The following is a 22,934-nucleotide window of genomic DNA, read 5'->3' on the forward strand; positions in this document are numbered from 1 at the left end:
TAAGTTTGTACAAATTTAACAGTACTGATGATATTTGTTCTAACTTATATATGACTCCAGTGTGTGTATTGTAATTTTAGACAGCTAGATCTGGGTTTGAGTCTTTGTTTTTCACCTTTCAACATGTGAACTGTGAGGACCATAATGCTTGTGCCTTTTAAAGATGTAACTTTGTATTGTGAATTTTGTTTGGATCATCATCTTCATGTAGAAAGTACAAAACACTTTCTACAGATTTTATTTCATATTAAACTGAATCCATTCATTCTTCAACCAGAAAAATAAATATTCTCTGTGACTAAAAAGCTTTTCTGACAATCCTGTCAGTGGCTCACTGGGAAAAAGATCCCTGGTCTCCAGACTTCCGTCTGATGTCGACTGCTCTAGTGAACTGACAATAAACGCTTTACAAACAGAGGAAACAGCCATCTGAAAGTGTTTCTGTCTTCTTATCATCTCAGTTTTGATTTGATCACTGAGAAACATACAATAATGCAAGTGTCAATTTTGAGAGTTAAATGGGTATGTGGTGCTTTTTGAGCCTGCTAATCCTGTTTTCATTCATTTTTCACACCATGTGTTAAGGTGAGACTGGTTGTCAACATTTAACCGTTTATACTTGGGAATTTTATTCTCCTGCTCACAGAAGCAGATTTTTTAGCACATTTTCACACACTTTAAGTTCAAGTTAGACATGTTTTTGGATTCTATATTATAAATGATGACTATAACTTAAATAACTTAGGATATTGTAAGTGCAAAAAATAGTGCAAAAATACAGAAACAAAATGAGAAATAAAATATTGGTAAAATTCGTGTGAAATCTGGCTTAAATCGATGGTGACTGAGTGCTTTTTCATTTTTCAGCCAAAGTCTGCACCTTCAGATGTCAACTTTGTGTTTTTATGAAAAGTAATAATAACTGGTGAGGCTAATTGAGACATTAAGACTTAACCCCAACCCTAAAACTCTCCTGAGCAGTAATCTGTTAAAGGGTAAGTATTTTTAAATTATACTTGAAAACACAATTTCCTTGGTGTTTATGTCTATTATCCCGAAATCAAAGCTGGAACAATAAACTGTAGTTTCACAGATCTCATGTGAAGTGATGAAGAACATTCTCCTTCAGCTTTCTGCTCTTCTATCTACCACCTGTTTTTGCTTAAGAACTCACACAATGCACTTTGCTGCACACCCACCCATTCTCTGTGTGTGTGCGTGCGTGCGTGCGTGCGTGCGTGTGTGTGTGTGTGTGTGTGTGTGTGTGTGTGTGTGTGTGTGTGTGTGTGTGTGTGTGTGTGTGTGTGTGTGTGTGCAGACAGGCTGTGGGTAATCCCTCAGGATGGGGCTTCTTGTTTTGACATCTCCTGTGAAGCCCAGTGTCTTACAACTAAACACAGCCCGGCCTATCATCAGCAAAATGCCGGCCTTCGGCTCACTCCTCTGTCCACCAAAAGGAGGATCGGGTTGCCTTTCCAATATACGACCCATTAACTCAGAATAGAAACAATCTAAGCAGAGCTACAATGATCCTTTTGTTTGCTAAGACAATGACATTGATAAGAGACAAGCTAAACTTGTGGCTCCTGATACAAGTGCGTATAAGGTTACGCTCTGCCAAGGCCAGGGCAATGTGGCCCCTAAACAGACTTCTGGGTGGTATACTTTTACACTCTACGGTCCCCTAGGGATGAAAAGATACCTGCAGGTCTATCAGCATTAGGACACATGCATGCTCTCTAAATTACAGCTGCTATAACTTAGCAATGCACCAACTGGGACCAAGGAATCAGGACAGGAATTTGTGATTAACTGTTTAAACTGAGATGCTTGTGTTTTGATTTCAAAAGCATTGTTCTAGGTGAGGGATCAGACAAAGCACAGCCCACGGACCCCTCGCCGAAGGCGAGGACCTTGGCGGTCAGATCCTCGGTTACAGACGCTGGCTCTCGGTATGTGGAATGTCATCTCTCTGGTGGGGAAGGAGTCTGTGCTAGTGTGCGAGATTGGGAGGATCCGACTAGATATAGTCGGACTCACCTCAATGCATAGCTCTGGCTCCAGAACCAGTTTCCTTGAGATGGACCGGACACTGCTCTGGAGTTGCACCCACTGAAAGGGGCTGAGCAGGGCTTGCCATAGAAGTTGCCCCCTATCTTGGTGTCTGTATGTTGGGGTTTACCCTAGTGAACGAGAGTGTAGCCTCCCTCTGCCTACGTGTGGAGGGGACAGGTCCTGACTGTTGTCTGTGTTTATGCACCAAACTACAGTTCAGACTATCCACCCTTTTGGGAGCTCCTTCTGGTGACTCCTTTGTTCTACTGGGGGACTTTAACGGTCATGTGGGCAACTGCAGTTAGACCTGGAGAGATGTGGTGGGGAGGAACAGCCCTCCTGATCTGAATTCGAGTGGTGTTTTGTTATTGGACTTTTGTGCTTGTCATTGTCCATAATGAACACCATGTTCAGACAAAAAGGTGTGCACGATTGACTTTGTTGTCATCTCATCTGATCTGTGGCCGCATGTCTTGAACACTCGGGTGAAGAGAGGGTGGAGCTGTCATCTGGCCACTACCTGGTGGTGAGTTGGCTCTGATGGTGGGGGAGGGTGCCAGTCAGACCTGGCAGGCCCAAATGTATTGTGAGGGTCTGATGGGAATGTCTGGCGAACTCTCCTGTCTGAAGAAGTTTAAATTCCCACCTCCGACAGGGCTTCCAAAATATTCCGGGGGAGTCAGGGGACATTGAGTGCGATTGGGCCTCGTTCCATGCTTCCATTGTTGAGGCGGCCAACCAGAGCTGCGGTCGCAGTGTCGTCAGTGCAAGTCATGGTGGCAATCCCTGAACCCGCTGGTGGACACCAACGGTTTGGGATGACATCAAGTTAGAGAAAGAGTCCTATCGGGTCCTTTTGGCCTGTGGGACACCAGAGCCAGCTGATGGGTACCAGCAGGCCCAGTGGAATGTGCAGCCCGGGTGGTCACAGAGGCAAAAACCCAGGTGTGGGAGGAGTTCGGTGAGACCATTGAACAAGATTTCCATACGGCTTTAAAGAGATTCTGGTCCACCATCCGGTGCCTCAGGAGTGGAAAGCAGCGCACTACCAACACTGTTGGGGACGGTGTGCTACTGACCTCTACTCTGGACGTTGTGGATTGGTGGGCAGACTACTTCAAAGACCTCCTTAATCCCACTGGCACGTCTTCCAGTGCGAAAGCAGAGTCCAGGGGCTTTGGGATGGGCTCTCCAATCTCTGGTGCTGAGGTCACAGAGTTGGTCAAAAAGCTCCTTGATGGCAAGGCTCCAGAAGAGGATGAGATCCACACAGAGTTCCTTAAGGCTCTGGATGTTGTAGGGTTGTGTTGGCTGATGCGGCCCTGCAATATTGCGTGGACACCGAGGGCAGTTCCACTGAATTGGCAGACCAAGGTGATGGTCCCCCTATTAAAAAAGGGGGGCCACAGAATGTGTTCCAATAACAGGGGATCAGACTCCTGAGCCTCCCTGGTAAGGTCTATTCAGGGGTTCTGGAGAGGAGAGTCTGATGGATTGTCGAACCATCAGGAGAAGCAATGTGTTTTTCGTCCTGGCCGTGGAAAACTGGACCAGCTCTATACCCTTAGGGGGTCCTGTTGGGTGGGTGAGCTTTCGCCCAACCAATTTACATATGTTTGTGGATTTGGAGAAGACGTTCAACCGTGTCCTTAGGAGGCCCTTTGGGGGGTACTTGGGGAGTATGGGGCTACAGGCCCCTTTGATACGGGCTGCTCAGTCCCTATATGACCAGTTCCAGAGCTTACCGCCACCAAGTCAGGCTCGTTCCCGGTGAGAGTTGGACTCTGGTCAAGGCTGCCCTTTGTCAATGATTCTGTTCATAACTTTAATGGACAGTATTTCTAGGTGCAGCCAAGGTGTTGAGGGCATCCATTTTGGTGGTCTAAGGATCGGGTCTCTGCTTTTTGCAGATGATGTGGTTCTGTTGGTTTCATCAGAAGGTGATCTCCAGCTCACAGTGGTTCACAACCGAGTGTGAAGCAGCTGGGGTGAGAATGAGCTCCTCTAAATCCAAGACAATGGTCTTGAGTCGGAAAAGGGTAGAATGCCTTCTCCGGGTCAGAGATGAGGTCCTGCCCCAGGTGGAGGAGTTCAAGTATCTCGTGATCTTGTTCATGTGTGAGGGAAAACTGGAGCACGAGATCAGGTTCCAAACTCTGAACCTGGTGTGAGCTCATGTTGGAGAAGTCAAACTGGCAGTGCAGCAGGTGAGGTGGCAAAATGGTGAATTCAGACATGTCACCCCTCACACACACACACACACACACACACACACACACACACAGCCCCTAACCCCATCTCTGAACTGAGAATTTTATAAAATGAAAACCTGAGTAAAGATATCTGGCTTTACAAAGATAATACCTACTACATTTGTACCTAAGTCATCAGACTACTTATTAGTGCATTGATTGTCTGACGCGTGCCACAGCACATCCATACGAAGGGATCTTATAGTGGTAGAGGAACCAAACCTGCAAAAGAAGGCATATTTATCTTTGGTACTGTTGGGGCACTGAACCAACATACACTTCCTGCTACAATGGAAGCTTGAGTTGGATTAAAATGAAAACACAATTTTAAAAATATAACCCACTAATTATGGGTACAATTAATTGGAATTAATGTGATCATTTGACTTTCCGTTTCATAACATTCTAAGTGGATGACATAAGTTGCCTTGTGTGTATGTGCTATATTTTAATTTTTTTTCTTTTTTTTTTTCATTTATTGACATTAAAATAAAAATACAGAACTAAATTGCTACAAGCCAAAATGAAAAAGGGGACAGAAAGAAGAAAAACTTCTTGTCAGACGTGCTGGAGCACGAAGCAGAGGTAAGGATCCAAACACGGGTGAAGAAGGCAGGCAGACAGGAACGGTTAAAGGCTTGAATGATAACACACGCTGACACAGAAACAATGATCCAACAGGAGACAAAGAACTGAAGGGGTTTAAATACAAGAGGGTTGGGAACTTGGGTGATTGGAAAACGAGAGGCAGGTGGGAGCAATTAACAGAGACAAATGACTAAACCATAAGGGGAGACAGGACAGGGTGTGACACTTATGTTATATGCCCCTTTTAACTAAAATAACATTAATACAAATGAATCAATCATGATTAAAAAGATTGAACAATATAGTTCCTGGACTGGTTGGCCCACACAATCTCAACCCATGAATTGAAAAAAAAGAGAGAAAACGAGTTACACAGAAAGAAGCATAAAGTTAGACCTCTATACATGCACATATGAATACATTGACTTGTTTATTTTTTTTGTTTCTTTGTTCTTTCATCCCCCAATCCCCTTCCCCTCACACATTTATGTAACAGATCTATATAAGTTAATCATTTCATTTTTATCTCTTTTTTGAAAGTCAATATTGTTTTTGCATTCTTGATTTCAGTATTTAATTTATTCCACAATTTAACCCCATATATAGACACACAATGTTCCTTTATGAGTATCCGATGTCTAGGTATGTTAAATAATTCATGTCCTTTTAAATCATATTTGCTATGTCTTTTTGTAAATCTTTTTATTAATCCTGCAGGTACGTTCCTTTTGTTTGCATCATACATAAATTTTAAAATATTGTAGTCCACCAGATCAAAGAATTTTAGTGTTTTTAATTTTATAAATAATGGATTGGATGGATAGTTGCTCCTTGTGATTATTCTTATTGCTTTTTTCTGTAAGATGTAAATGGAATTTGTGTAAGTTTTATATGTTGTTCCCCAGATTTCAATGCAGTAGTTCAGGTATGGTATGATCAGTGAGTTATTAACAAATATAGTGAATTATTATCAAGTAACCATTTTGCTCTATGTAACAGTGCAATAGTTTTAGATATTTTAGTTTTGACAGTTTATATGCAGTTTCCAAGACATTTTTTCATCAATGATGACTCCCAGATACTTGACTTCTTTAACTGTTTTAATATTAATCTCATCTATATTTAATAACATTTCATCATTTGAATGTGTATTACTAAATATCATAAAACATGATTTATCACTGTTTAATGAGTTTGTTCCCATCAAACCATAGTTTAATTTTTTTCATCTCTGTTTGCATCTCTTCTATCATCTGCTCAACATTATCTCCTGAATAGTAGAATGCTGTATCATCTGCAAATAAGGCGCATTTTAATATATTGGATGCCTCAACAATGTCATTTATATAAATGATAAATAGTTTAGGGCCCAGTACTGACCCTTGTGGTACACCACAAGTAATGTTATTTATATGTGATTTTGTGTTGTTTATTTGAACATATTGCTGCCTATCGGTAAGATAACTTGTTATCCATTTTAGGGCCATCCCTGTGATGCATATTTACTAAGTTTTTTAATAAGAATTTTATGATCCACTGTATCGAATGCTTTTTTAAAATCAATAAAGATACTTATGAGATGATTTTTTTGTCAATGGCTTCCAATATTTCTTCTGTTAATTCCATTAATGCCATGGATGTTGAATGATTTGTTCTAAAACCATACTGACTGTCATTTAATATCTCTTCTTTGATCAGGAATCGGTCCAACCTGGCAATATATAATTTTTCTAATATTTTTGAGAATTGTGACAGTAAAGATATTGGTCTGTAGTTGGAAAAGATATGTTTGTCTCCACTTTTATGAAGTGGTATGACTTTTGCAATTTTCATCCTGTTAGGAAATATCCCTGTTGCATAAGATAAATTACATATGTAAGTCAATGGATGAATAATACTTTCTATTATATTTTTTATTAATAATATGTCTAAACCGTCACAGTCAGTACTTCTTTTATTGATGCATTTATTGATAATATTTCTTATTTCATCACTAGTTACTGGACTTAAATATACACTATTTTTATTGCTTTTGATATTCTCGCCTGTACTATAATTAGTTCTTTTTGGAATGTTTTTTGCCAAGTCAGGTCCCACATTAGTAAAAAAAATTGTTAAATTCATTTACTATTTTACTGGTTTCACTAATTTCAGACTGTCTGTTTTCAAAATAATTCGGAACAGTTGAAGCTATTTTTATGACATTATTTATTATTACCCAACTTATGAAAAAGTGATCATTCAGAAGTGCAGCTTTCATAGCATCTCAAATATTTTCTGTTGCTTTGTCCCTTTTTTTTTAACAGTTATTGGCTTTATTAGCAAAATAATTGAGTAATTTTAGACATTTGTCAGCTGCTTGTTCAGACAACACATCTAAAACAATGTGAATCTAGGTGAAGTCTGTGAAAGGCAACATGCTAACAAATATTCTAAAGTTGTCATGAAGTGCTGTTGTTTGGATCATACCCAAATGCAGGAGAGCAAGTACAGGATGCGGGTAGGGGAATTTTTTTTTTTTTTTTTTTTAAACCTGATTTATTTGAATAACAGCAGGTAGGATGACGTGACTGGGGAAAAAAGGGTTTAAATACATGAGGATAATCAGGGTAACAGGTGGGTAGGGTAACGAGGAGCATGTGAGTTTAATGAAGGCTAACAAGGGAAGACAGGACACAAGAGACACCGGAGACAGAAGATGCTGGCAAAATACACATTTGTTTTTACATGATCGTTCAAATGTTTACAGACTTGTTATCCAGAACAATTTTTCTTAACTTTCTTTTGTTTTCTTCATGGGATGGTTAGATGAAGGAGAGTGACTGTTCAAATCAAAAGAATAGTAAAATTACTTAAAAATGATAAATCCAATGTTACATTTTTGTTTTTGTAAAATTGACTTGTTTTTTTTGGAAGGGGTTCAAGTTGAGTAAGTCCCTTTGCTCGTGGAAAACAAGCATTATTTTATTTTATTTTATTTTATTTTATTTAACCCTATCACAGTACTGTATATTATTGTACTACCACCCCGAAGTGAACCACACCCCTACTCTATGGTAACCTTTCTTGTCTCTCATTCACTATTATGAATACTGCGACCTACTACAGTGCTTTAAGGTAGTTTTCTGTTGGTTTTCAGTGGCACAAGGCACAGAGGAGCATGTCTGTGGCCAACCTTGACGTGCAAAACTAGGACGCTGAAGGGGACAGAAATGGGAGGAGGGAGGAGGAGAGGAGGAGGGAGCGAGAGGCAAAAAACCATAATGAAAAGCTGCTGGAGGAGTGGCAGAAATAAGGAAGTGAGAATGGAGAGCTGAGAGGGTGATGGAGGAAAGGGGGAAAAGAAAAGGAGATGAAGAGAGCGAGGGAGATGGAAAATGGAAGTAAAAGGAGGACGAGAAAAGGGTGTGTTTTGGTGATTTGTACTCCGGCTCTGTATACGCCTGGTCTCCTTCTCCTCCATTCTCTGCTTGAAAACTGGAAAAATCAATACGCCCACAGTCTGGTGTATCCCCACATGAACCGGATCATTAAAAATATATAATCAAACTCGCCATCATTTTTCAACACAGTTATCATCGTGTGTTACAGGCATCACTATATCACCAACATGACTGTAGCATAACAACCCAATCAATGACCTTCTAATTATTCCAGTGTCGCAGTTAATCGTCCTGTTAAAGCAGCAACTTCAGCCTTGACTACACACACACACACAGCTGATTGTTTTCAAACACACAATTCGACTGAAGCAGGGCTGTTGTAATAAGAATATCTGAGTTCTTAGCTTCACAACTCAATCCAGCTCAAGGTTGCAGTGTTGCCTAGTAACGATGGCACACCACTGACCTTATCTATGTGGTCATAAAAATTTATGAACACCCCCCCCCCCCCCATGCCTTCTCACCTCCTCCCTGCTTGCTATCGTCCAGGCCCTCCTAGAGAACACCCCCCGTGCACACTGAAGACTACAGATCCAGCACTGGTGGGTGGGTGGGTGGTGGGAGGCTGGAATGATGCAGATTACATACTATGAGGCTGAAAGACCGCTGTAAGAACAGAGGGCTACAGCCAAGCACAGAGGGGACTCAAGGCTGCACTGCAAGGTGAGCTGGTGCACCACCTCTCATGACAATATCCTGTCGAGATAGGACGTGTCTTCTGCAAACTGAGGAAAGGAAGAGAGAGAGAGCAGATTGGTTGAAGATGTTTCCAGCAGAAATAAACTCGGCCTTCTGCAGCTTTTGATATTTGGTGCATTTATAATCGCAGTTTGCCATGTTTGCCTCAATCCACTCATAGGAATAAGAGTCAGGGTTCCTAATTGGGAAGCCTTGGAGATGCTCTGTCTTAAAGAGGAGGTAAACTCCCAAGTGTTGCATTTGGTAAAACCCCTGGAAGTTGCAAAAGGACTGTGTCTCTCACACATACACACACAAACACACATGCACACAATACGGATCAATCTCAGATTTAAAAAATGACGTTTGGTGTGTTTTGGGGTGACAGACATGTATTTTTTTCAAGGTCAAGTACAGACTTGAAAACTTTTTGAATATCTTTTATTTTGTGTTTTTACTCTCTGGTTGCTATTGTACAAGGTTTAAATTATCTTTATTTGTTACCCCCCCATTCTTTAATCACTTTTACTAACTAGGAAGTAAAACTTCCACATGGAACGTCCATTATATGCATAATTATGGTAAGCTCTCAGAGTATGATAAATAATAAATTAGGATTTTCAGATCAGCCCAGTAAAGCCAATCACTTACAGATTGTGATCACCAGATGGTGCGATTGTGTGTTATTTGTGCATTTCAGAATTCCATAAGGAATGGATTTTGGGGGGAATCTAACTGAAAAGAATCTATGTGTATTTCAGAGGGCACACGCCAAATATCTATTCATTTATTTTCTATTGGGCTTTTTCTGAGGGTCATATAGGGCTGGTGCCTATCTCCAACATTCACAAAGGCAGGGTGCACCCTAGCTTCTGTTTCATGACCCAGTAGGGTTCTAACATCAGGAACAACTTATCAATCCAACTGCAAATGAAAAGGATCAGAGTGAGATATGACATCAACCATCACAATATTCCAATGAGCTTCTGTTTTGGTCTCAACAACATTGAAAAACCACCATCCTTACCTGAGTAAAGAGCTCTATCTGTGTCTAAAACAGCCTCACCTAAAAGAAAAAACACCCTTCCGGTGGATTTGGTGTGATCTCTACATCTTCCACATGGGCCTCAGAGTGAATGATTAGAAGAACCACTTCATTAAACAGATCCCACTTGAGAGCAGTGCCCTAGCAGCTTCTCAGTAATGAGGATGTCCACAGCCTATCACCGATCCCTCGCCCACAACTACAGCAGCATCTGCTCTGTTGCACCCAGAGCATCAGGTGGGATCGGCAGCGTTTGAACAAACACAGAAGGAGCATGTATGTGTGTGTGTGAAAGCGATGGAGTAACCAGGGAGACCAGTGAGAGGATGAGTAGTAGCCTTGAGGAGCGAGAGGATGGCAGAGGATCCAACTCCCACTGCAGCCTGTTCAGACACTGGCCTCTGTGACTCATGTTTGTGCCACTAATGCTTTTCCTATGAATGAACAAACAGATACCCTGCAGACGTAATGCTACCACCACGGAGGGAAGAGTGAGTGTGAATAGCCTGTGAAACTAGCTTTAGTCATACTCCTGCCTGTCTGAACACCACCAGCTAAAAGTAACTGATCAAAAATAACAAAGAAGTACACCTAAACAGTCTGTCCTTGGATGGAAGTGTTCAGAACAGTGATGTTTCCATGCACCGCTCATCCAGACTCCCCTCATTTCAGCTCCTCTCTTGCAAGAGCAGATGTGCATATGTACACCTTGTTCTGGGGCTGACAGCTCTGGCAGGAGGAGAGACGAGGAAGCAGCTTGTTATGAAGAGCAGGATAACGACACGTCTGTCTTTACGTCACAGAGAGTGAGCATGGAGGTTTTATACATGTGAGAATCCTCACATTGTAAATTAATTACCAAAGCAACCTGTATCACATCTGACAAAATGTTTGGACTAAAAGTTAACCGACTCCAGCTTTTCTGTTAATGAAGCACTACAGTGCACTGAGATTTGACACAGAAAAATGTGGAAAGTCTACCCCCGTGATCCCCATTTACTGCTCATCCAGCTCCGTTGTGTCTCCATGCCGTAATAATTGCACAGCATCTAAAATGCCAGCAGATTCAGCATATCTCCGACTGACATCAGACTTACGGTGATCAGGCTAATTATCGTAGAGCTAAGAAAGGGTAATAGAGGAGATCGCCACACAGGAAATTAAAATACAGCTGGTTTAAGAGTTCATAGCACAATTTAATTGTATTACCAGCCAGGTTAATGTTTCAGTGGCCTTTAAAGTTTGATGGTTTACCTTTATGTACACCCAGGACCAACACTGGAACCATACAATTGCATTGCAGTGATCTCACATGTTCATGGCTCTTGCACAGGGGCGTATCCAGGGAGTGGCCTGGGGTAGAAAATGTCACCCTTGGAATCCATTGTCTACAAAAGGCTTGGGGTTCTAAACCCAAAAACAGTAGGTGGTAGCATGGACCTTTAACACTGGTTTCTAGCCCTGGCCAACAGAACATTTCTATATTATAATTATAATTATTTATTATTTTTTCATATAGACATAAAAGTATTTAGAGGCCCAGCCTCAGTTCCTCTCCACTCCAGTTGGTGGCACTAATGCACCAAGAAGTGGCTCGCTAACCACCACTAAACAGCTCAAAGCAGAAGAGGAATAGAGAGAAAATGGTCATGGCACAATATGGAACTCACAGCACCAATCCTAATACTTGCACTTCCACCCTTGTGCCCTTCAGCTGCGTGTTCCAGTCCAGGGTTCAAGTGCGTAGGGTGTCCCAATTCTCAAGTGTGGAAGCTGGCCACATCTCTTTTGCACCCTTGAGCTGCACTTTGCGACAGTACGCATTGATGCGGAGCAATGAAGTGCCTTTTTTTAAAATATGAATTTTCAAACAAAAGAAGTTCATTTTAAAATGATTAATGATATTTATTCATACTCTAAATGTTTCAGACAAAGATTTACTGTGGACAGCAAAGAATGTAAATTTTGTTAAATGTTTGTTTGAAAGTTCTTAATAGAACTTTTTTTTAAAGTAGTTCAAACAGCGACTGGCATCCTGACCATGTTTTGTGGTCAATAACGCAACGGTCACTGTTCCAATTCAACAATTATTTGCACACTTGTGTACTACACATTCGAAGTGAGCACTTACTCCAAGTGCACTTCACAGAGAACTGTAGGGCGCAGTGTGAGTATTGGGATTGGGCTAAACTCACTAATTCACTATATGCAAAAAAGAAAGAATAGCGTAATCATTGGTGCACCCATGCATAAACAAGGGCCCCACCTGGGCCACCCTGTTTTAAAAGGCCTGGACAAGCCACTGCTCTTGCAAAAGTGTGGGAAAGTGCATGATATTACGGTAGCTTCCAAAGTGTTGTTGGATAGTGTTCTTAAACGTGTGTTTTTGAAATATTGCTCCTGAGGATAGCTCACCTTGTTCACATTTTCAGACCCAATTTAGGTTTAGCTTCATTGGATCTAAAAGCTTGTAAAAATGCATGTTTTGGGGCCTGTTACATGATTATGGCCATCTTGAAGTAAAGTTAAAATAACAATCACACTATTGAGTAGAATAACTACTTGCAAATGGCTCTAGTCTGCAATTCCAGTCATAAATGGACATAAAAACAAACATTGTCATTCTCTCCTCTTTTCATCAGCTGCAATGGCCAGAGTTGTGAGGATTGAAGTGTCCCACTAAAGTAGCTTTACAATATCAAATGTAGGCCTTGACTAATTTGTTCAGATCGCACATCTCCTTAAAGGTGCTGGAATGGTGTGGAGCGCCCTGCAGTGGCTAACAGTGGAACTGCATGAGGCTGCTGCTTGGCAACGTCAGTAACAATGAATCAGCAGATATTAGACAGATGTATAATTAAATCACAGTGATCTAAAATGCTGCCGAGTGAATAAAAGTCACAAGATGCAGCCGTAACAATAATCACAATTCTTACTGATGAGTTGGAGTTGTGCAACAACAAGCCACTGATATTTGTAAAACCGTGTTTGCCCCAGATCGGAATCATATTAAAATAGATTTGATTATCTGGATTTATAATGCATTTCAATCAGGAAATACACAAAAGCGCTCTCCATTTGGTATCTCTTTTTCCTTGATCCGTATGAATTTAACCATCACCAACAAGAACTGTGAAACCTTGTCACCCTAGGATGTACGGCACACATGACCACCCACATGATTCACTGTGCTTCCCCATGTTTTCCTACTCTTAGACTATAGGAGTCGAAAGGATGGAGAAACTGGAATTGTGCTTAAAGGAGTCATTCACAAGACCCAGTGTGAGACAATGCACAATGCATCGGAAGCATGAGTATCTGTTCCCCCACGTTATACAAGCTCCCCCTTCTACCCTGATTAACTTCAATGAGAAGAGGCGAAGACATGTGACAGTGTAACCGTGGGCTTATGAGGCTATGAGAGCGAGACAGTGTTATCTCTGTGTGAAACAAGCAGTATGGAGAAGGGCTGTGACATTGATCTTCCTTCACCACTGGCAGCTTATTCCTCTTTCTCTGAACTTTTACCATGGTAAATGAGACTGTTCAATCAAAGACGGACATAATGTTTTGAACTTGGAAAATGTGCGCAGAAACAAAGTGAGAAGTTGGCAATTTTTGTACTCCTAAGAAATAGTCATTAACTCTATTTACAAGGTTTGATATACATCGGATATGTGCAAAGTGAGGCCTGGGGGCCATTTGTGGCCCTTGGAGAAATTTTGCGTGGCCCCACTTGCTACTGAATTTTGGCTTTGCAGCAGGCTGTTGATATAGATCGACACTTTGTGACATTTCAATGTTCAGAATTAATTGTTACCATTATGCCTATGTTGAAGAGTGCAACTAATAAAATCTCCATAAAAAATATGTAGCATTTTTTAAATTAAGAAATAATTTGTAGCCTGTGAGAACTAATATCTTGATGATTTTGGCTCTCATCTTGAAAACTTCAGAACTCAAAAACCACACATGGACATTTGATCAGATGAATAATTATCATTTGTGCTACATGAATCAGACCTTTTCTATCCTAGAAACCTAGACTAACCGTAGCAGTATCAAAAGATTTTTGCTCTGCAGGCTGATCTAGTCACACTCCATTGTAGCCTCTGCAGGTCAACCATTGGCCTGCTCAGTTTTGTGTCTTACCAATCACAGTGTTCTACGTTTGTTGGGCAGGCTCAAAGCTAGAGCTGCAACAGAGAAAAACTACAAAAATGGTGTCAGCTCAGGAATTGCACTTTGAAACGGCTTTGCAATCAACTTTGGACAATTGAGACTTGAGCCTTTATTTGAACTGTTGTGCCCGAACGCGTTCATTGAACTTCGTGAATTCATTTTTTTCCGTGAACTGAACTCGTTCGTATTTTGCGTGACAAACTTAAAAGTGAGTGTGTTCGTCCTGGCGTGCGTGAACAGGTTTATGAACACGTTCTTTCGCCGTTCTAGCTCCAGATCTCCACAGAGCTTTTCCGGAGCTAATGCCTAGCTAAAACTTCCTGTTAACCATAGAGTTTATAAAATGTAGAACCCGCAAATGCGGCTAAACATAAGCAGTAGCGGTTGGCGCGGTGTCTACTCTTCTATGTCTATGTTGTGTGCAGGAGTCAAAGTTCATTCAGAAAAATTTAAACGGGACTTAATTGAAAGATTATACATTTTTTAATGTTTCTCACTTTTAACATTGCACTTTGAGTTTGCTACCTCAGCCTGCTTCTTAAGATTGTTTAATAATTTCCCATTAAAATTATTTCAGAAATTTTATACATAAAATGTTATTTTTTCTCATATATACATATATATACATACATACATACATACATACATATATATATACATAAATATATATATGTATATATATATATATATATATATATTTTTTTTTTTTTTTTTTGGAACAGTGAACTTAGTTAAAAACTGTTTAAATTATGAACTAAGAAACAAACTAGTTTGTTTAAAAATGTATGAACTGAACTTTGAACTAGTTCATTTTTTAAACGAACTTTCCCAACACTGTTTATCTGAGACATGAGCCGATATACTTAAGTCATTTAAAAGATGCATTAGCTTCTTCTTTAATATGCGCTGTTGACTGGCATCCGTGGCGAGGAATATGTCATGGTGTTTAATGCTCTGATTGGTCCTAGTGGTGTCCAGTTGCATGTGGAGACCGTTTGAACAACAACCATAGATTCTGCCCCACAACTGGGTGGTTTCAACGGCTCATAGCCAAAATATTTACCTTGCCAGGCTAGAACTTTTCTGCTTACAGACTACAATATAGCAGAGGCAGAAGTCAATTAAACAAACATACCAACAACACAAAACCGCTTTTAATATTTAACAAAATTAAATTGTAGAATATCTGATACATCAATTTCTATTTTAGACCTCTACTTTTAAAACGGGGCTAGTACACTCATACCTATCTGCATTACTGGTTCTTTTTTAACACAGCAAAGGAATTGTTTTTACTTGTTTTCGCTGACCTTTCAACTAACATTGTAGTCTTCCTCAGAGCTTTGCAGCTGTTGGTGGCGTCACTTCCTTCTTCGATTATCAGCGGCCAGCAGAGGACAATGTCACCCTCTGCTACTTAGCCTATTAATGTTTGTTATAAAATCACTCAATGAAATATAATAAACAATTAAATGATTGATAGTAGATGGTTTTCTGATACTGATTTCCTCAGACATTAAAGGGTTAAACAAAATTTTTTTCAGTTCAGTTCAGTTCACTTTATTTCAAACATATACATTCACCAACATTTCATAAAAATCATTCAACGCAATTGTTTGAAAAGGAGTAGGGAGAAGTGTATACTTATTTAGCCCTACCCCCTCAGGTTTACATCCTCATCATCAAAATGTAAACAACAAAACAGTTACAATGCCTTAAAAAAAACCACAAAAAAAAGCAATAATAATAAATTAATTAAATTCTCATGTTCAACTAGAACTATATTTAGATTTTCTAATTTGTAGAAGAGATTAAACATCAGTTTGCATGCCGTCCTGGGTTAATTGCATTTTCTTCAGTCTTATACTTATTCAACATTTCTTTTTTGAGTTTTATTTTAAACTGGTTTACATTACTACTATCCTTTATTTCTTCTGTTAACTCATTCCAGAATTTAACGCCCGCTATTGAAATAGACATCCTTTTCAATGTTGTTCTTACTCTTTGTACTTTTAAATTCCACTTCCCTCTAAAATTATACCTCCCTTCTCTTTCTAAGAACCATTTACTTATTTGAATTGGGAGCATCCCTTTCCTTACCTTATATATTATTTGCACAGTTTTAAACTTGACCAGGTCCTGGAATTTTAACGCTTGCATTTTAATAAAGAGTGCGTTTGTGTGATCCCTATACCCCTCCTGATTTATTAGTCTAATAGCCCTTTTCTGCATTATGATTATAGTCTGAATATTACTTTTATATGTGTTTCCCCAAACTTCTACACAATAACTCATGTATGGTAATATGAAAGCACAATATAACATATATAATGTTTTCCTATCCAGAAAATGTTTCACTTTCCCCAAGACAGCAATGCCCCGTGCTAACTTTCCCCTCACATAAGTGATGTGTGATTTCCAACAGGCCTTATGATCAATGATCACACCAAGAAATTTTATGGTATTAACCCTTTCTAGATATACATTATCAACACAAATTTCAATGTTAATATCTTTCTTATGGTTTCCGAATAACATAAATTTTGTTTTATTTAAATTTAAGGACAATTTGTTTCTATCAAACCACGTCTTTAATATCTTTAACTCCTGTGTGATCACCTCCACAACCTGTTGAAATTCCCCACTTGAACAAAGTATATTGGTATCATCTGCAAAAATTACAAACTTTAGGATCTTCGATACTTTACAAATATCATTTATATACATTATAAACAATTTTGGTCCCAATACTGATCCTTGAGGTACTCCACATTCAATATCCATCAATTTAGATTTAAACTCATTTATTTGTACATTTTGCTGTCGATTCATCACATAGCTTTTTATCCAATCCAATACGACACCCCTAAACCCATATTTCTCCAGTTTGATTATTAAAATTTTGTGGTCAACAGTATCAAATGCTTTTTTTAGATCTAGAAAAACTCCAAGTGCATACTTCTTGTTATCCATACATTCAGTTATTTTTTCCATTAAATCCATCAATGCCAAAACTGTTGATCTGTTATTTCTAAACCCATACTGGCAATTTGCCAACAGATCATGCTTTTCCACAAAGTTATCAAGTCTTTTTAGAAATAGTTTTTCCAGTATTTTAGAAAACTGGCAGAGTACCGACACTGGTCTATAATTTGTAAAACAATGCTTTTCACCTGATTTATAAATGGGAATAATTTTTGCTACTTTCATTTTTTGTGGAAAAACCCCTTCCTGGAAAGACAAATTAAAAATATATTGTAGCGGTTGTACAATACCATCAATTACTCTCTTTACTGTTAACATATCAATATCATGGAAGTCAGTACTTGTTTTGTTCTTAAGTCCACTGACAATATCATATATCTCCTTCTCTTCCACTGCTCTTAAAAACATTGAACTTGCATTCCTTTCAATGTGTCCTCCAGTCTCCTTTTCTATCATATCAACCTTTATTTCTGCGGCTAGTTTTGGCCCTATATGTACAAAAAAATCATTAAATCCATCTACTACTTCGTTCATTTTACTAATAGTATTTGTCCCTTCCATAAAATACCCAGGGTAGTCATTAGTCCTTGGTGCATTTTTTATTATACTATTCAATACATTCCATATCCCTTTCATGCTATCTTTATTATCTTCTAACTTTTTGATGAAGTATTCTTTTTTACAAGTTCTCATTATGTTAGTTAATTTATTTTTATACTTTTTATATTTCTTTTCAGATTCTGTAGTTCTCTTTTTAATGAATTCTCTATATAAGCTGTTCTTTTTTTTACAGGCATTTTGCAGTCCCTTCGTCATCCATGGTCTTCCTGTATATTTGTCTTTCCTGTTGACTTCAATAAGTAGGCTATTTTTCTCTAATAAGGCCATGAATATACGTAAGAATGCCTCATAGGCTTTATTGACATCCTTATATTTATATACAATAGTCCAATCTTGTTTTATTAACTCATTTTTGAGACACTGCATTGCCTTTTCTGTTCTAATTGTTTTATATATCATCTTACCTACATTTCTATAAACAAAATTTTAAAGTTATTTGGTGATCCAGTGGTGTTTTAAAATCCACAAACGGTTCTAACAAAGATTTTAGAGATTGTTGTAGATTTGTCGAGTTTGATTTTATTCGTTAAACCAAGATATGCTCCATGACAAGAAGTCCTCCATGACAACCCAGGGTCCAGACCAGGAAGCAGAGTCATAGTTTAACCCACCCCTCTGCAGCTTCTGTACTGTTACCCACCCACTACCCCATAGAGACAGTGTCCTGCCCACGGCCAAAATCACACAGATTAAATATCAGGCTTAATAAAGCAAATCATGGAAATCTCATAAATATTAGAACAAATTCAACTGAGCAGAAAACTAGAAAAATTAAATGTGGGTTGTTGAACATTAGATCCATTTTTTCTGAGACTTTGTTAGTTAATGAGTTGATTTGTGATAATCAGATCTCTTTGCTCTCTCTCACGGAATCCTGGCTGCAGCAAGAGGACTATGTTAGCTTAAACGAGTCGACTCCTTCAAATTATTTAAATCATCATATTGCTCGAAGTACAGGGCGAGGAGGAGGAGTAGCAACCATTTTTCATTCGGACTTATTAATCAGTCCCTTACAGATTAATAGTTACAGTTCGTTTGAACATCTTATTCTTAGTTTTCCTAATCCAGATAGCAAAACTGTAAAACCACTCTTGTTTGTAGTTTTATATCGTCCACCAGGCCCTTACTCTGAGTTTTTGGATCAGATCTCTGATTTTTTATCTGATTTGGTGCTAAATACTGATAAGGTCATTGTAGTGGGGGATTTTAATATTCATGTGGACATTGAAAATGATTGCCTCAATGTAGCCTTTAGTAATATCTTAGACTCAATTGGTTTTACTCAAAGAATACATAGCTCCACCCACCCCTGCCATCATACATTGGACCTTGTTCTGACTTATGGCATAGAGTGTGAGGAAATAACAATCTTTCCACATAATCCAGTCCTCTCTGACCACTTTCTGATAACCTTTGAGTTTTTTATAACTGAGTTCTCGAGACATGAAAGTAAATTTCACTATAGTCGGTCTCTATCTGACAACGCAGTTGCGTCTTTTAAATCAACTGTTCCATCTTTACTGTCCTCAGCATCTCAGAGGCATGTAGCAGAGGGCAATATTCTCAGTTCTAGCCCCTCACAAATTGATGCCTTAGTTCATCATGTTAATTCGTCTTTACGTGTGGCATTAGATGATATTGCCCCTTTAAAAAAGAAGGTAATTAGGGACAAGAAGTTGGCTCCCTGGTTTAACTCTCATCTACGAGCCTTAAAACAAAACTCTAGGAAATTGGAGAGAACATGGCGCTCTACGCACCATGAGAAGGCCTACCTATCCTGGAAAAATAGACTTGTGCTTTATAAAAATAAGCTTCGACAAACTAGAACTGCTTATTTTTCAGCATTAATTGAGGAGAATAAGCATAATCCTACATTTCTTTTCAGTACAGTTGCTAAACTTACACAGAATCATAGCTCTGAGCCATCTATTCCCTTAGCCCTCAGCAGCAATGACTTCATGGGATTTTTTTACAAGTAAAATTAATTCTATTAGAAACAAAATCTTTAGCATCCTCCCTAATGCGATTTCTTCTTCCTCAGTAAGTGAGGCAGCTTCAGAGGTGACTCTAGAACCTCATCTGTGCTTGAACCGTTTTGATCCAGTTGAGCTTTCAGAGTTATCAAAAATATTAGCTTCATCTAAACCTTCAACTTGCATTTTGAATCCAATCCCAACCAAATTATTTAAAGATGCATTTCCTTTGGTTACTGCCCCCATTCTAGATATAATCAATCTATCCTTAGTAAATGGGTATGTACCACAAGATTTTAAGGTTGCTGTAATCAAACCTTCACTTAAGAAGCCTTCTCTGGATCCAGACGACCCAGTGAATTATAAACCAATATCTAACCTTCCATTTTTATCCAAAGTCCTGGAGAAAATAGTGGCCCTCCAAGTATGTCAGCATTTAAACACTAATGCTCTGTTTGAGGAATTTCAGTCTGGTTTTAGAGAGTATCACAGCACTGAAACTGCATTAGTGAGAGTTACAAATGATATTATCATGGCCTCAGATAAGAATCTTGTGTCTGTTCTAGTCTTGTTAGATCTCAGTGCTGCCTTTGACACAGTTGATCACAATGTTCTTTTAGAAAGACTTGAACATGTTGTAGGGATCAAAGGAACAGCGTTAGGCTGGTTTAAATCCTACCTGTCTGACAGATTTCATTTTGTAAATGTACATGACAAATCGTCTTCATACTCCAGGGTTACTTGTGGAGCACCACAGGGTTCAGTGCTTGGACCAATTCTTTTTACTATATATATGCTCCCAATTGGTAAAATCATTAGACAGCATGGGATAAACTTCCACTGTTATGCTGACGATACTCAGTTATATTTGTCCATTAACCCTGATGAACCTAATCGGTTGGGTAGATTACAGGTTTGTTTTGAGGACATAAAAAATTGGATGACTCTAAACTTTTTGCTTTTAAATCAAGACAAGACGGAAGTTCTCATCTTTGGACCAGAAATCCAGAAAAAGAAATTGCTTAGCCAATCGCCTGACCTTAATGGCATTACATTAATCTCCGAGAACAAAGCAAGGAACCTTGGTGTTATCTTTGACCAGGACATGTCATTCAAATCCCAGGTTTCACAAGTTTGTCGGATTTCCTTTTTCCACCTTCGGAATATTGCTAAGATTAGAAGCATACTTTCCAGGAGTGATGCTGAAAAACTAGTTCATGCATTTATTACATCAAGACTGGATTACTGTAATTCATTACTCTCAGGAAGTCCACAGAATGTAGTTAAAAGTCTTCAGCTTGTCCAAAAATGCTGCAGCTAGAGTTCTGATGAGAATTAAAAAGAGAGATCATATCTCTCCTGTCTTAGCTTCCCTGCATTGGCTACCTGTTAAATTCAGAATAGATTTTAAGATCCTTCTTCTCACATATAAAGCTCTTAATAATCAAGGTCCATCATACATCAGTAATCTGATTGTTCCATATGTTCCTAACCGAGCACTTCGCTCTCAGACTGCAGGTCTACTGGTGGTTCCAAAAATATCTAAACTTAGGATGGGAGGCAGATCTTTTAGTTATCAGGCTCCTCTCATGTGGAACCAGCTCCCAGCTTTAGTCCGTGAGGCAGACACTTTGTCTACTTTTAAGACTAGGCTTAAAACATTTTTATTTGATAGGGCCTATGGTTAAAATCTGATGTCAGCCTAAATCTGGACAAGTGGGGGAGAACAGGGAGGTGGAGTGTACAGTCGGTAAAGACGGCTCTCCCTTGCCCTGACTCCAACATGCCTACACCTAAATAGGATAGATTATCCAGAGTTATCTCTGTAGTTATGCTGCTATAGGCTTAGACTGCTGGAGGATACACTGACCACTTTTCACACTCTACTGCTTTCTTCTACAGTCTGCTCTTTAACTGTACTATTTTGTGCAATTTCAGCTGTTAACTTTATTTTCTCTGTAAGTGTTTTTCTCCCCAGAAGAAGTTAAGGTGACGTTCTGCTGAGCTGTGGTGGCCTCATGGAGGGGGCCATCGACTAGCACACTGCTGCTAACCACTAATACATTCTCTCTCTCCTGATAATAACTTTTTTGTTTTCATTGACTTTTGATGTGCTAATACTAGTTTATCCGTTTAATTATAGATCCACTAGGATAAATACAATAAAGTTTATCTTTCACCAAATACAATATTTACTAAGACATCACAATATAACTATAGACACATTACTTGTCTTTGTGTGTGTGTGTGTGTGTGTGTGTGTGTGTGTGTGTGTGTGTGTGTGTGTGTGTGTGTGTGTGTGTGTGTGTGTGTGTGTGTGTGTGTGTGTGTGTGCGCGCCTGCTCTGTCTTCTCGATCCCCAGTGAGTCGTGGAGGATGGCTGCTTATACTGAGTCAGGATTCTCTGGAGGTTTCTTCCTGTTAAAAGGGAGTTTTCCTCTCCACTGTCGCTGCATGCTTGCTTAGTATGAGGATTGCTGTATAGTCACTGACACTAGTCAGTGACTTGATGCAATTTGCTGGGTTCCTTATATAGGAAACATTATTTCTGATTGGCTTAATGAACTGTGAATTGGAATGTTTATTATGTGAAGTGCCTTGAGACGACTCTTGTCGTGATTTGGCGCTATATAAATAAACTTGAATTGAATTGAATTGAATATGCTGACATATAAATATATTTTCTAAAATTTGTAAAACTTTTGTAAGAAGTGAAAATATTTATTTAAAAAATAAAGATCTCTATGTCCAGATATTTTACTGGTTGGACAGATTAGAACTTTTCATTTTCATCAAAAAGTAAAAATGAGTAACTACAGCAGTAGAAAATGTTGACTCATATTTGCTCTTGCATAGTTCACATCAATCCAAACTGCGGTGGAAGTCGATCAAATGCATTAATCTATTAAATAGTTGCTCAGGCGTGGAGAGAACGTGGCGGAAACAGCTGGTTTAAAAATAAATGTAACGGTTCCGTCAACTAGCCTTCAAAATAAAAGCTTATCAACGTGGAATAAAGTTGACAGTACAACAAAACGTAATTGTTTCGACCCAAAATAAAGCAGCTCAAATTTAATAAGCTTGTATTTGACAAGAACATTTGTTGTTGATT

Source organism: Nothobranchius furzeri, chromosome 13, assembly GCF_043380555.1.
Source record: "Nothobranchius furzeri strain GRZ-AD chromosome 13, NfurGRZ-RIMD1, whole genome shotgun sequence".
In the NCBI taxonomy this organism is placed as follows: domain Eukaryota; kingdom Metazoa; phylum Chordata; class Actinopteri; order Cyprinodontiformes; family Nothobranchiidae; genus Nothobranchius; species Nothobranchius furzeri.